This window comes from Castor canadensis, chromosome 2 (assembly GCF_047511655.1).
Source record: "Castor canadensis chromosome 2, mCasCan1.hap1v2, whole genome shotgun sequence".
Lineage (NCBI taxonomy): Eukaryota > Metazoa > Chordata > Mammalia > Rodentia > Castoridae > Castor > Castor canadensis.
In genome coordinates, this window is record NC_133387.1 from 64352232 (window position 1) to 64364495 (window position 12264).

The window sequence follows — 12264 nt, forward strand, 5'->3', positions numbered from 1 at the left end:
TTTAATAGAACTTTTACCACCTGATGAAACAGACTGTAAATTCTTCTGTGGACTTGCTGATTAAAAGAAAAAAAAAAACTACTTTGAACACATGCTGCAGGCCATCGGGGCTCAAAGGACTTTATTATCTTGATAAAATTCAGGTTCAACCAAGAGCTGGTGAATCACATGCAATTGTCCTTTATAGATGGCTGTCCTTTTCTCCTTTCTACCCACACAGGCTACCCACAGACTCCTTTACTTCTCATCCTGGGACTCTACACAGGTGTGGTAGGTGTGGCACATGCTACTGGCAGAATGCTGGAAGAGATGCTTCTGTTTCCCACAAAGCCAAAGGCCAGGTGGGTCATTCAAGTAGGAGCCAATTGGGTTGTTCTTGCTTTGAGGCAGGGGTGGGCAAGAAATAGAAGTCTATGAATCATCCTGACATGAAAGCAAATTAAGACCTACCTTCAATTGTTCCAAATTTCTATAGATTTTATGCACAATGACCTGACAGTTATCTATTTCCTTTTAAGTAAATGATTCATTTTTAGGCTTTGTGTTCTGCACTTCAATTTTATTTTGAGAGGAATGTAGACCAACTAAATTTACACTCAATTTTAATTTGTATTTAATTCATTAACTCTTTAAATATTAATCCTTCGAAAAAATAAAATAACTAAGATTCCCCCAAAAAATAGATTGGAAAATTTCATTTTTAAAATGACAAGAAGCTGGGTGCTGATGGCTCATACCTATATTCCTAGTTATTTGGGAGGCTGAGATGGGGAGGATTGAGGTTTGAGGTTAGCCCAGGCAAATAGTTCATGAGACACCCATCTCTAAAATAACCAGAGAAAAATGAATTGCAGTCATAGCTTAAGCTGTAGAGTGCCTGGTTTGCAGGTATGAAGCCCTGAGTTCAAACTGCAGTCCCAACAAATAAATAAATAAATAAAATGACAGGAAAATATCAGGGATTCTGTTTACAAAAAATTCTTTTGCACAAGGTTTTTCTTTTTGATTTATCCCATAACGTTTAGAGCCTACAAGTACTTTGCTACATTATGAGGATATTTTAGAGACTAAACCATGTGAAGATACTCAGATTATTAATCCTATCTATGTAAAAACAAGTAACAGAATGCCCACTATCCACTGTGTCAACTCGCTGTATCAGTGCCAAAGAAACAAAAAAAAGCTCCCAGTCTGAATGAGGGTATATATATATATATATATATATATATATATATATAGAGAGAGAGAGAGAGAGAGAGAGAGAGAGAGAGAGAGAGATAGAGAATATATGTGTGTATGTATGTGTATATATATATATATATATACATATATATATATATTTGGATAATATAAAACAGTCAAGAGATGTCAAAAAAAAAAAAGATACCTACAAAGTACAACTGGGACTAGACAATGGGAAAAAAAAACTGATTGCACTGGAATTCTAGAATGTGGTAAAGTTTGATCAAGGTCTTAAATGATGACTAGAGATTCTTTCAGTGGTCCACGCAGCAGGGGTAGGCATTCTATCACACTGTCTTCAAAAGTTCAAAGGCCTGAAATGCAGGATCGATCCCCACAGTGACCAGGAGTAAGCCTAACTTTCTTCCTCCAGTTGCCTGGCTCTCTCAAATGCTTCTCACAGTCTCCTCTTAGTTTCACTCTTGCTTCAGATGCCACACAATAGAGCTCTTTGTCTCCTTTGGGCCTCTGGTCATTTTTGAGTTGCTTTACCAGCAGCAGACTCATTTCATGAAAGCAATTCAGCTTTTGCCTATGGGTATATATTACTCCCTAAAACAAAACAAAAAAACTCAAGTACTTCTCAGTCTCCTTGCTGTCCACTGCTCATTGAGATTTATTTCTAAAATCCTTATGACTGCTTTCAAGTGAAGATTAGTCATGATTTGGAATATGTAAAAGAATATTTTACAACCAGGAGTGGTGGCTCAAGCCTGTAATCCTAGCTTCTTGGGAGACTGAAATTGGGAGGATAGTGGTTGGAGGCCAGCTCAGGAAAAAAAAAAAAAACAAAACCACACCTCATGAGACCCATTTCAATCAATAGCTGAGCACAGTGGCACTCATCTCCCATCCCAGCTATGGCAGAAAGCATAAAATAGGATTGCAGTCCAGGCTGGCTCAGGTAAAAAACAAGACCCTGTCTCAAAAATAACCAGAGTGAAAGGGGCTGGAGGTGTGGCTCAAGTGGTAGAGCATCTGCCTACCAAGTGAGAAGCCCTGAGTTCAAACCCAATACCATCCAGATAGATAGATAGATAGATAGATATAGGTATAGAAAGTCCTTAATGTGTTCATATATTTTGAGATAAGATAGCATTATTGATAGCTTTTGAAGATGGTTTTTTGAAGAGAAACTTCCTTTGATGTGCAAATTCTGGTGTATTTAAAGGTAAGCCAAGCCAGATGGTGTGAACCAGTAGTCCCACCTACCTAGGAGGCTGAGGCAAAAGGATTGCTTGAGCCCAGGAATTTGATGCCATATTTCAGTACACCTGTCCAGTGTCAGGACTAAGCACCAATGGTGTAGCCGCTCTACTCCAGCCTGGGTAACATGACGGGACCCTTTTTCTTAAAAACAAACAAACAAACAAAAGTTACATTGTTAATTTTATTTATTTATCTTTTTTGCTGGACGGAGTTTGAACTCAGGGCTTCATACTTACTATGCAGGTGCTCTACAGCTTGACCCACACCACACCTCCAGTCCATTTTGCTTTGGCTATTTTGGAGATGGGGTTTCACGAACTATTTTCCCAGGGTGACTTTGAATCTTGATCCTCACCCTCCCAAGTTGCTAGGATTGCAAGCTTGAGCCACCTGCACCTGGCTACATTGTTAATTTTTAAGTGCAGTAATGATATTTTTTAAAAAGTCATTTTTTAAGATATATATATATATATATATATATATATGGATGGATATATATGGATAATAAGGATGAAATGATGTGGAATTTATTTTAAAATAGTCCAGTGAAGGAGAGGAGAGAATAGTGTGGGGAGTATGGATAGAATATTGGTCATATGTTGGTAGATATATGGGATTCATTGTACCAGTCTATTTTGAATATGTTTGAAGTTTTCAATAGCCACAGGTGAAACATAAATCCCCATTATAGTTACACTTCATCTTGCAGTTGTGCGTGGGAAAGGAATAATCACTTTCACAACTATAAAGATACATAGGACATGTTAACACCATGAGTTTGTTATTCCACAGACTGATGGAATCTGAAGCCTTTTATAAGGACCTCTAATACCTTTTCCTATAAAGATTTTGATATATATTTATATGTGATACATAATCTTTAGTAATTCTGAAGGTGATTAAGTAGGCAAATAAATGCTGCAAATCTAACAAGATAATATGCTCTAAAAATTCTAGAGCTGGAGGTGTGGCCCAAGTGGCAGGGCACCTGCCATAGCAAGCACAAAGCCCTGAGTCCAACCCCCAATCCTGGCAAAAAAGAAAATAAAATTCCATCTTCTACCTCAAAAGTACATCACTTCTTATTTCAGCCTTTCATAATTTTTATAGCATAATTGTGTTATGAACACTTAGTGAATCAATATTGCCAAGTGTATGTAAACATAAATGTGTTTTCTCTCTGTCAGAATGTGTTGGAGGGTAAATTACTTTATTTCACTCTCTTTACCTTCTAACTTAAAAAAAATTTTTTAAAGAACTTCAGGTGGACTGGGTGTGTAACTCAGTGATAGAGTGATTGCCTCCCACTAAGAGAGAAAACAAAACAAAGCTCCAGGTATTGCTGGATAGTAAAGAGCTTGCAAAAGTCAAGTTTTCCTTGCATTCGAATGGCTTCCTTTGTAAAGTAGCTTATATAAATGGTGGGTCATAAAGTACCTTAGTGAGCCTTCTTCTTCCCTGGTCATACCATAGACTCAAGACCACAGGATGTGCTCCTGGGTCTGAGTGACTCAGGACCTCGGGGACCCCTTAAAGATGAGTATACCAGAGGCATCGGATGCTCCTCCAGGTCAAATCAACGTTGAACTCATCAGATGTGTACTCTGTGGTGGTTCTCCTTGCTCTAGAGCTAATTAATTAACACACCTAAATTTCCATTTTATAAATCACCTCTACAAGTGTCAATTCATACATTTTTTTCCAGGATGCTGTCCCTTTAGGTGACTGCTTCTCAAAGTGTGACCACCTATATTTGAATCAATTAGAGTGCTTGTTAAGCATAGGGCTTCCTGCTCACCCCCCCCCTGCGCCCCCACCACCATACGCATTCTGGATCAGAATCTCTGGAGGTGAAGCGTGGGAACAGGGCTCCTGCTCATGTTTAGGACTGATAGGTAAGCTTCAGATGAAGTTTGGCATGAAATGGTAGAACTGAGAACGGCAGGTCACAACTCTGCTCCTGCCTGCCCCTTCTTTACAAGTGTATTTCTGAAGTTGTAAGATGACCTTCAACTCGATAACAGCTTCTTGTGTAGAAAGAAACTCCATATTTTGAGGTAAAATTGTAGAAATATTAAATATAAAGCTACCCATCAGTTTTAGAATCTGGCAATATACATATGTTTTACCAGTTACCACGTCACTTAAATTAACAGTAAGCTCTTGTGCTTACTGTTAATGCACCCAAATCCAGCATTTGGGAGACTGAGGCAGTAAGATCTTGAGTTGGAGGCCAGCCTGGCTACACAGTGAGACCCTGTATCAAGACAAAACAAACCAAGAAAACAAAAGAAAACATAGTAAACTGTATTAAGATACAAATATGCCAAATAAGATTTCAATGTTTAGTCATTTTTGTCTTAATTTTTTTTTTTTCAAATTGTGGGTACTTTATACTTGTGGGAAAATACCATTTAGGCAAGTTATACTGGATTAGGACAGTACTCCTCAAACCGGTGTGGTTTCCAAGGATATAAAGACCAAGAAGAGTTTTAAGGGCATCACATTCTGCATATTCAATTCCTTTTTTGCACTACTTAAAGCTGATCTTTCTGAGAACACCCCCTTTGCATCTCTCCTTTCACACACACTCCTCCCCATTATCTCACATTTTAAAGAAGAAAGGCTCTCTCTCTCACCTTAATCTGACCACAGTATCCCTGGGGTAGACAGCTTCTGGAATCCACTGGAATAATTAGAAATACAGTACAGTGAGACTGGTACTGTGTTAAGAAAGGAAGTGAGACTAATGAAATGAGTAACACGTTCTCTGTAATTAGATGGTTTCCTACTTTGCGTTCTATAAAATTGCAAGAACCTCTACAATTGATTAATAGATTATAGATTGCTAAAAATAAAATTTGAGCCAGTCAAAGTAGTGCATGCCTATAATCCCTGCACCTGGGAGGCTGAAGCGGGAGGATTGCTACAAGTTGAGGCCTACCTGGGCTACACAGTGACTTCCAGTTCAGCCCGGTCTACATAGCAAGACCATGTCTCAAAAACAAAACAAGCTGGGCACAGTGGCTGAAGCCTATAATCCTAGATACTTGGGAGGCAGAGATTGGGAGGATCACAGTTTAAGGCCAGCCCAGGCAAAATGTTCATGAGATGCCATCTCAACTAATGACTGAGTATGATGGTAAATGCCTGTCATCCCAGCCACTTGGGGAAGTAGGATCATGGTCCAGGTGGTCAGGGCATAAAGCATGACCTTATTTCAAAAATAACCAATACAAAGAGGGTCAGGGGTGTTGCTCAATGGTAGACCACCTGCCTAGCAAGCCCTCAGTTCAACCCCCGGTACTGCCAGAGAACAAACAAAGCATAATGGCCAAAATACCTGAGAAAAAAAAAGGAATAATAATAAATCCCCCCACAAAATTCAGATAAATTAGTTTGTACTAATATTTTTGGATGATTCTGACAGAGTACAAAGAATTGAGGACATCACTTCTATTCCCACTTATTTATGTATGCAAACAAATTTTCTTAGCATTTACATGAATAATAAAACAGAAAAGGTAGAGGGATAACACCTAGTTTGTACCATGACTCAATCTAGCAATAAGCAATTTTTAGCTATAGATATTTGACCTAATTTTAACAAAACAAACAAGTTCCAATCCAGCTCATCAGAGAGCGCTTCAAGATAAAAATTTACTCTTTCTGTTTCTTGACTACTTATCAAGATTTATAACATATTCATATTTTTATCAATAGTATGCTAATAATTATCTAGAATAATTTTTAAACATAACTTCAGAGTCACAGGACTTAAACAGATATAATTTCAACATATACATGATAATTCATTGTGATAATTAAGTTAATTGATGCAAAGACTTTCAGAACTTAAAATGTATAACAGAATGAAATTCTTTGGTGGGAGCAGAACAGAAATATGAATTCAAGGACAGAAAGGAAACCCACAAAATCTCTGATTATTAAAGAACAGCTTGTTCATGCATTTAAAAGATAGATGATATGGTATTTAGATTCTATTAGATATATTTTTTAAATAGTGTAATATTTTAATTCTAAACTGACAGTATTTATAGTACATTGGAAGTTACATCCTTTGCAGTTATTTTAAGTTGGGATGAAGAATTTAAGTGTCAGCTTAGCAATGTGCAAGAGGATGCAAGGCTTTACAAAATTCTTTGGAAGTAGTTGCAAGAAAAATGTGAAGAACACTATTTTAGCAAACTCTGTCCAGGGACAAGTGTGTAGAGTGGACTAGAATGGGGAAGAACTAGGAGAAATTGGGCAGGACACCAGTTGGAAGACAATTGACTTTTTCCAGACCTAAGGAATTTGAACCATATTAAATTCACAGGCATGGAAATGAAGAGAAACAGAGTGAACCAAAAGCTACAAGAACTCTTAGGGTCTGTCTCTGCTTCCTTTCAGCTTAGGTTTTACATGCTGTCAAAACTGAGTTTCCTAACGTTTTCCACCTGTAGATTCTGCCTTGACCTGGTTCTGAACTTCCTCTTCCTTCCTTCCTTGCTCTCTCTTTCCTTCTTTTTCTACTGGGCCTTATGAAATAGTCAAGGTAGGTACCTGGACTTGGAGAGCTTCCATTCTAGTGGATGTGCTTACAGTTGTGTATGATGCCGAGAGAGATGTTACATACAGCCTACTTGATGACACCTCTTGTCCCTCTGCAGCATGCTACAGGACGATGGCTGAAGCTTCCATTTCCCCAACCCCTGTGCCTCTGCATGTGACCCACCTCTGCCACACAGACATTTGCATGCGACATTCAGACTACAGAAGTGAGACAGAGGTGGCATTTCTGCTGTTTCCACTAGTGAGCAGGGACCCAGAAGCCCCGATTTTTTGGATGGCAGTGTAGCAGAGGCCTCAGGGTCTGGTGCCTACTTCTGCGGGTGCCAGGGACATCCATACTGCTGCCATGGGTCTGGGCTGAGCCAGTCATTTCCTAATTCCCCAACATTTTTATTCTTGTTTTCTCAACTAGCACAGGCAACAGTTGCCTTGGTTGGCATTTCTGGCAATTATCCCTGTAATTTTGGGGCTTTATCGGCCTTTCCAATGACTTTGTAAGCACCTAATTAATTGTACAAATGCTCCTCAACTTACTGGGATAAACCCATCTTAAACTGAAAATATCACTGAGATGAAAATGCATTTAATATGCGAGGCTGGGGAACCTTGTGCTTAGTTGTAAGCATCTATTGCTTACCCTGTGATCACGTGACTGACCGGGAGCTGTGATTTTCTGCTATAGCAGAGGGAGGTAGTTTCTGCTACAAATCACTAGCCCAGGAAAAGTTAAAACTTCAAAACCTGCAGTACGATTTCTGCTGAAACATCACTAAGTCAAGAACCATTTGTATTAAATTCTTTCAAGTTTAAAGTAGTTAAAATGGTTTATCTTACCTGTAACCAAATCCTGACTGACACAGATGAAGTCCTGACTTGTTCTGGAAAGCCAGCCACATTGTTACTAGCATTGGTATTCAGAGCACAGAACTAGTCCCTGGCATGACTTGCTCTGGTTGGTCTTCCTTTTGGGAAAATAGAGTCTGTCCTAACCTATCCTGGCAAAGACTGCTCATGAACAGATTAAATGATGGCTTCAGAAGTATTGAACCTGTACTCTGGTTTTCTTCTGCATCTCTGTTCCACTCACCTGTGTTCCCTCCTCAGAATCCTTATTGAGCCCTTTGGACAGAGTGCCTCACTCACCTGCTCCTCCTCCATAGCCTCACTCACCTCCTCCTCCTCCATAGTGTCTCTCTGTAATTGGGTCACCTCCTTTTAGAGCAATGATTCTTTTTACATGGATGTAAAAGTCCTCTGGGGATCTAATTTCAAATGCTGATTCCTCTACAAAAGCACTGATTTAGTAGGTCTGAGGTGTGGCTGGAAGTCTGCATTTTTAACAAGCACCACAGGACATTCTGACTCACAAGGACCTTGGACTACACCTAGAAAACTCTGATGTCAGTGCCTAACCCACGTTAGTGGGCGGGGCAGAGAGTGGGTTCCAGCTCCTTCCCTCTTTCCTGTACTGTGAGGATGAGAAAAGAGGTTGGAGAGCCTTTAGGTTATAAGGGTGGATGACTAGGACAGTGATTGTAGTCCTGGTTCTCACAGGGAAGTAAGAAGGGAAACCAGTTTGTGGAGGAAGATAATGAGTTCCATTTAAGACCTGTTGGCTTTGACATCCAAGTGATGATGATATATTGTTGGCAGCTAGTGAAATGGATTTGATGATTTAGGTCTGGAGGCTGACTACTGGGATGGAGTCTATGCTGAGACTTTAGAGAATCACTGCTGGAGCTAGATTATTTCTTTAATGTGGTCCAACCGTAGTTGTCTTGAAGATAAAATAAATCTCTTAGTGTCATTCCCCACACGACACAGAGTCAAGCGTATTTTGTATTTTGTGCTGGACGGTCTGAGAGGGAAAGTGAAAAGGTTCACGGTGGGAAAATCAGTGTTGTAGGTTGCCAAAGAGATCTGAAGGCTTAGCGGTTTCTCTTAGAACTCTCCTTCCCTTTTCCCACAATCCTTTTTCCTCTTAGAACTTGTCTTCCTTTTCTTACAATCCTTCTTCCCCTTTCCTTCAGTACCTAGAGACATGCATCTTGGTTGTATAAATTGGAGAAGTAAAAATTACATAGGATAAGGGTAAGAGAGGAGAATGAAAACTAAGGCTAGACGCACTACTGTAATTGTCTCAGTTGGCCATAAACCAGGTCCAGATAAATGAAGATGTTCCTGCAGGTGTGTCATCAGGCTTTGTGTAAAGAAGTCAATAATCTTCCAATCATATTATAAAAATTCTTTTTCTGCTCCTTCCAAAAAGCAGAAAGCTTTCAAGCTGTCTTTTCAAGTGAAATCTTATGTAGAAATAGTATTCATTACTGTAACCCTACCCAAGTGAGTTCACACATATATCATGTACTCACTCAAAAGCTGGTGTTTCAGTTTTCTGAGACTAATGAGGCTCTTGATGGAGTAAAAAGTTTTGAGCTAGCAGATTGGGAGTATAGTTCAGTAGTAGAATGACTGTTTAAGGCCCTGGGTTCAATCCCTGGCACCACCATCCATCCTCCACGAAAATAAATAAGTAAGTAAATAAATAAAAGAAGTTTAAACTAGGGCTTGTGGGTGATGATTATATGTAAGCAAGTGCCAGTAAATTTATTTCCAGATTTGTATTGGTTGTATGGTATTGATAAAATCCTGTTACATTTTTAAAAGGTAGTTGCAAATGGAACACTTAAAAGAAACACCATATTTTTGCACCATTGGAATACTGTAGATAAATATATATGGTGTAAGAACCTAATTCTTTTTGACAGTATGGGATTTGAACTCAGGACATTGCACTGGCTAAGTAGGTGCTCTACCACTTAACCCACACCCCCAGCCCTTTTTGCTTTACTTTATTTTTCCAACAGGGTCTCACGTTTTTGACTAGGTCAGCCTGAACCACAATCTTCCTACTTATGCCTCTCATGTAGCTGGGGTTACAGACTCAAATTACCACATCCAGCTTTGAGATGGGGTCTCTATTACTTTTGTCTGCGCTGGGCTCCAACTCAATCTTCCTGATCTCTGCCTTCCAAGTAGCTGGGATTAAAGAACTCTAATTCTGAAATCTATGCAAAAAGAAATGACCCTTGTTGTCCATCATAGATAGTCACTGAACCCTGAAATTGCCTTAGGTAACAAAATAGACATATGGAATTTATAGCCTAAATTCTATTAAACAAAGACAGATAGATAGACTTTAAACAAATAATGGTAAGTAATTATAAACTTGTGAATTACAAGCTGAAAAAAATCCTAAGTATGCTGGGAATCTGTGATAGGAGACCTACTCTTGCATAAAAGTGGTCAAAGATGTCCTTCTTAGGTAAATGATGAAAGATGAATGCACAAAGGGAAAGGGAAAAAGAAGTATTTGGGGCAGACAGGCAAGGAAATAGCCCCAAAGGTGGGAGGCAGCATGGTGTACTTTAAGTGGCTAAGTCAGCATGGCTTCTCCCTAACAACACAGAGTAGGGGAGAGCCTCGGAGGCCAAACAGGGCAGGACATTTTAGTCAATGTGTTGGGGTGATTCGTAAAGTAATAACTAATGTGTTTTTAACCCCAGAACTACATTAACCTTTAACCTTCCACCACTAGAGCTGTAAGTCAAGAGGTACTTCCTCAAGAGACAGAGAGGGTGCCAACAAAGAAAGCCAAGAAGAGAAAACTCAAGTTCATGGCTTTTAAGCTGAAACAAACAAACAAACAAACAAAAAAAACCTAACTGCCTCAGTACTAGGAAAGTTTGGAAAGTGTACTTGCTGAGTAGGAACACGGTCTCCTGGGATGCTTAAGAATTGAACCCAAGTTCAGCTTCACAGATAAGTGTGATCCCCTGTGGGTTGTGGAGAGCCCAACTTTTTTGGCGAAAAAAAGTGACTCTTAGAGCAGGCTGACTAAGAGGGGCAGAAGTGGTTAGAGGAGAAGAGACAAGAGTCAGTGATTTGGAAGAGTTGGGGACACCAGTTAATATTTCTTATGTCATCCTGATATGACTATGTTAAGTGTTTGAGCATTATTTGAAAGACAGTGAAAAGCCACTGAAGGATTGTAAAAGACTTAATGATATCTCTGTAGATAATAGAAGGGGTTGAGACTGATATAGAGGCAAACTCTTAGAAAGCTATTGTAATAGTCCAGGCAAGAGGTGAAGGGAGTCTCTACAGACAGCAGCACTGGAGATGAATAGATATGGACAGTTTGTGAGTGTCTGTCTTTCTGTCTGCATGGGCTGCCGTAACAAAATATTGTAGACTGCAAGGTTTCAACAACAACTATAACGTTCTCATTATTCTCATTATTCTAGAGTCTGATAAGGTCATTCTCTGGTGGGGGCCTATTCTTGGCTTTCAGACAGCCATCTTGTTATAACAGGGAAAGAAGAGGAGGAAGAGAGTTGGGAAGGAAGAAGGACAGCAAGGAGAGAGAGAGAGAGAGATCTTCCTCTTCTTAAAAGGCCACAATCCTTCAGGATGAGGGCCCCATCTTTATGACTTCCTTTACTCATTTAACCGTGACCAACTCCTGAAGACCCCCAGATATGTTCACATGGGAGGATTAGGGCTTCAATATGAAATTGGGGAAAACACGATGTGGGCTGTATTTTTGTTATTTATTTATTTATTAGTGGTACTAGGGCTTGAACTCAAGGCCTCACACTTGCTACATGAGTACTCTATCACTTGAACCAAGTCTCCAGCTTTAATTATTTCTCGAATAGAGTCTCACATTTTTGTCCAGGTCAGCCTGGACTGAAATCTTCCTGTTTATACCTCCTCCCCACATTGCTAGGATAAGAGGAGCTCACTACCTTCCTAACTTTTTGACTGGACGGGAACTACGATTCTCCCAATCTCTGCCCCCTGAGTAACTAGGATTACAAGTGTGACCCACCAGACCTGCCCTATGACAATATCTTGCACCTTTTTTTTTAATTGTTGTGTGAGTGGGGCTACATTGTGGTATTTACAAGATTAGCCAGCCTTCTTCTTCTTCTTTTTTTTTTTTTGGTGACACTGGAGTTTGAACTTAGGACCTCATGTTTGCTAGGCAGGTGCTCTTACCACTTGAGCCATTTAACCAGTCCCATATCTTAAACCTTTAGGAAATAGTGGTTGATCAGATATGTAGATAAGGTGGGACAGAGTGGGAGGAGTCAAAGATGACACCTTGGTTTCTCACTTGAGCAGAAATGATGGCAACATTTGTGGAGATTGGTATCGATCCCTGGATGTAGG

The 12264-nt window shown here is 39.6% G+C and overlaps 1 long non-coding RNA gene across 1 annotated transcript; it reads right to left on the reverse strand.

Annotated features, from left to right (window-relative positions):
• Positions 1-212: 212 nt before the first annotated feature.
• On the reverse strand, positions 213-8201 carry LOC141417337 (uncharacterized). The gene is made up of 4 exons (XR_012441861.1): positions 7861-8201; positions 5091-5137; positions 2455-2592; positions 213-379 (listed from the first exon to the last, which is right to left on the reverse strand). It is a non-coding gene; the product is annotated as an uncharacterized lncRNA (long non-coding RNA).
• Positions 8202-12264: the final 4063 nt, after the last annotated feature.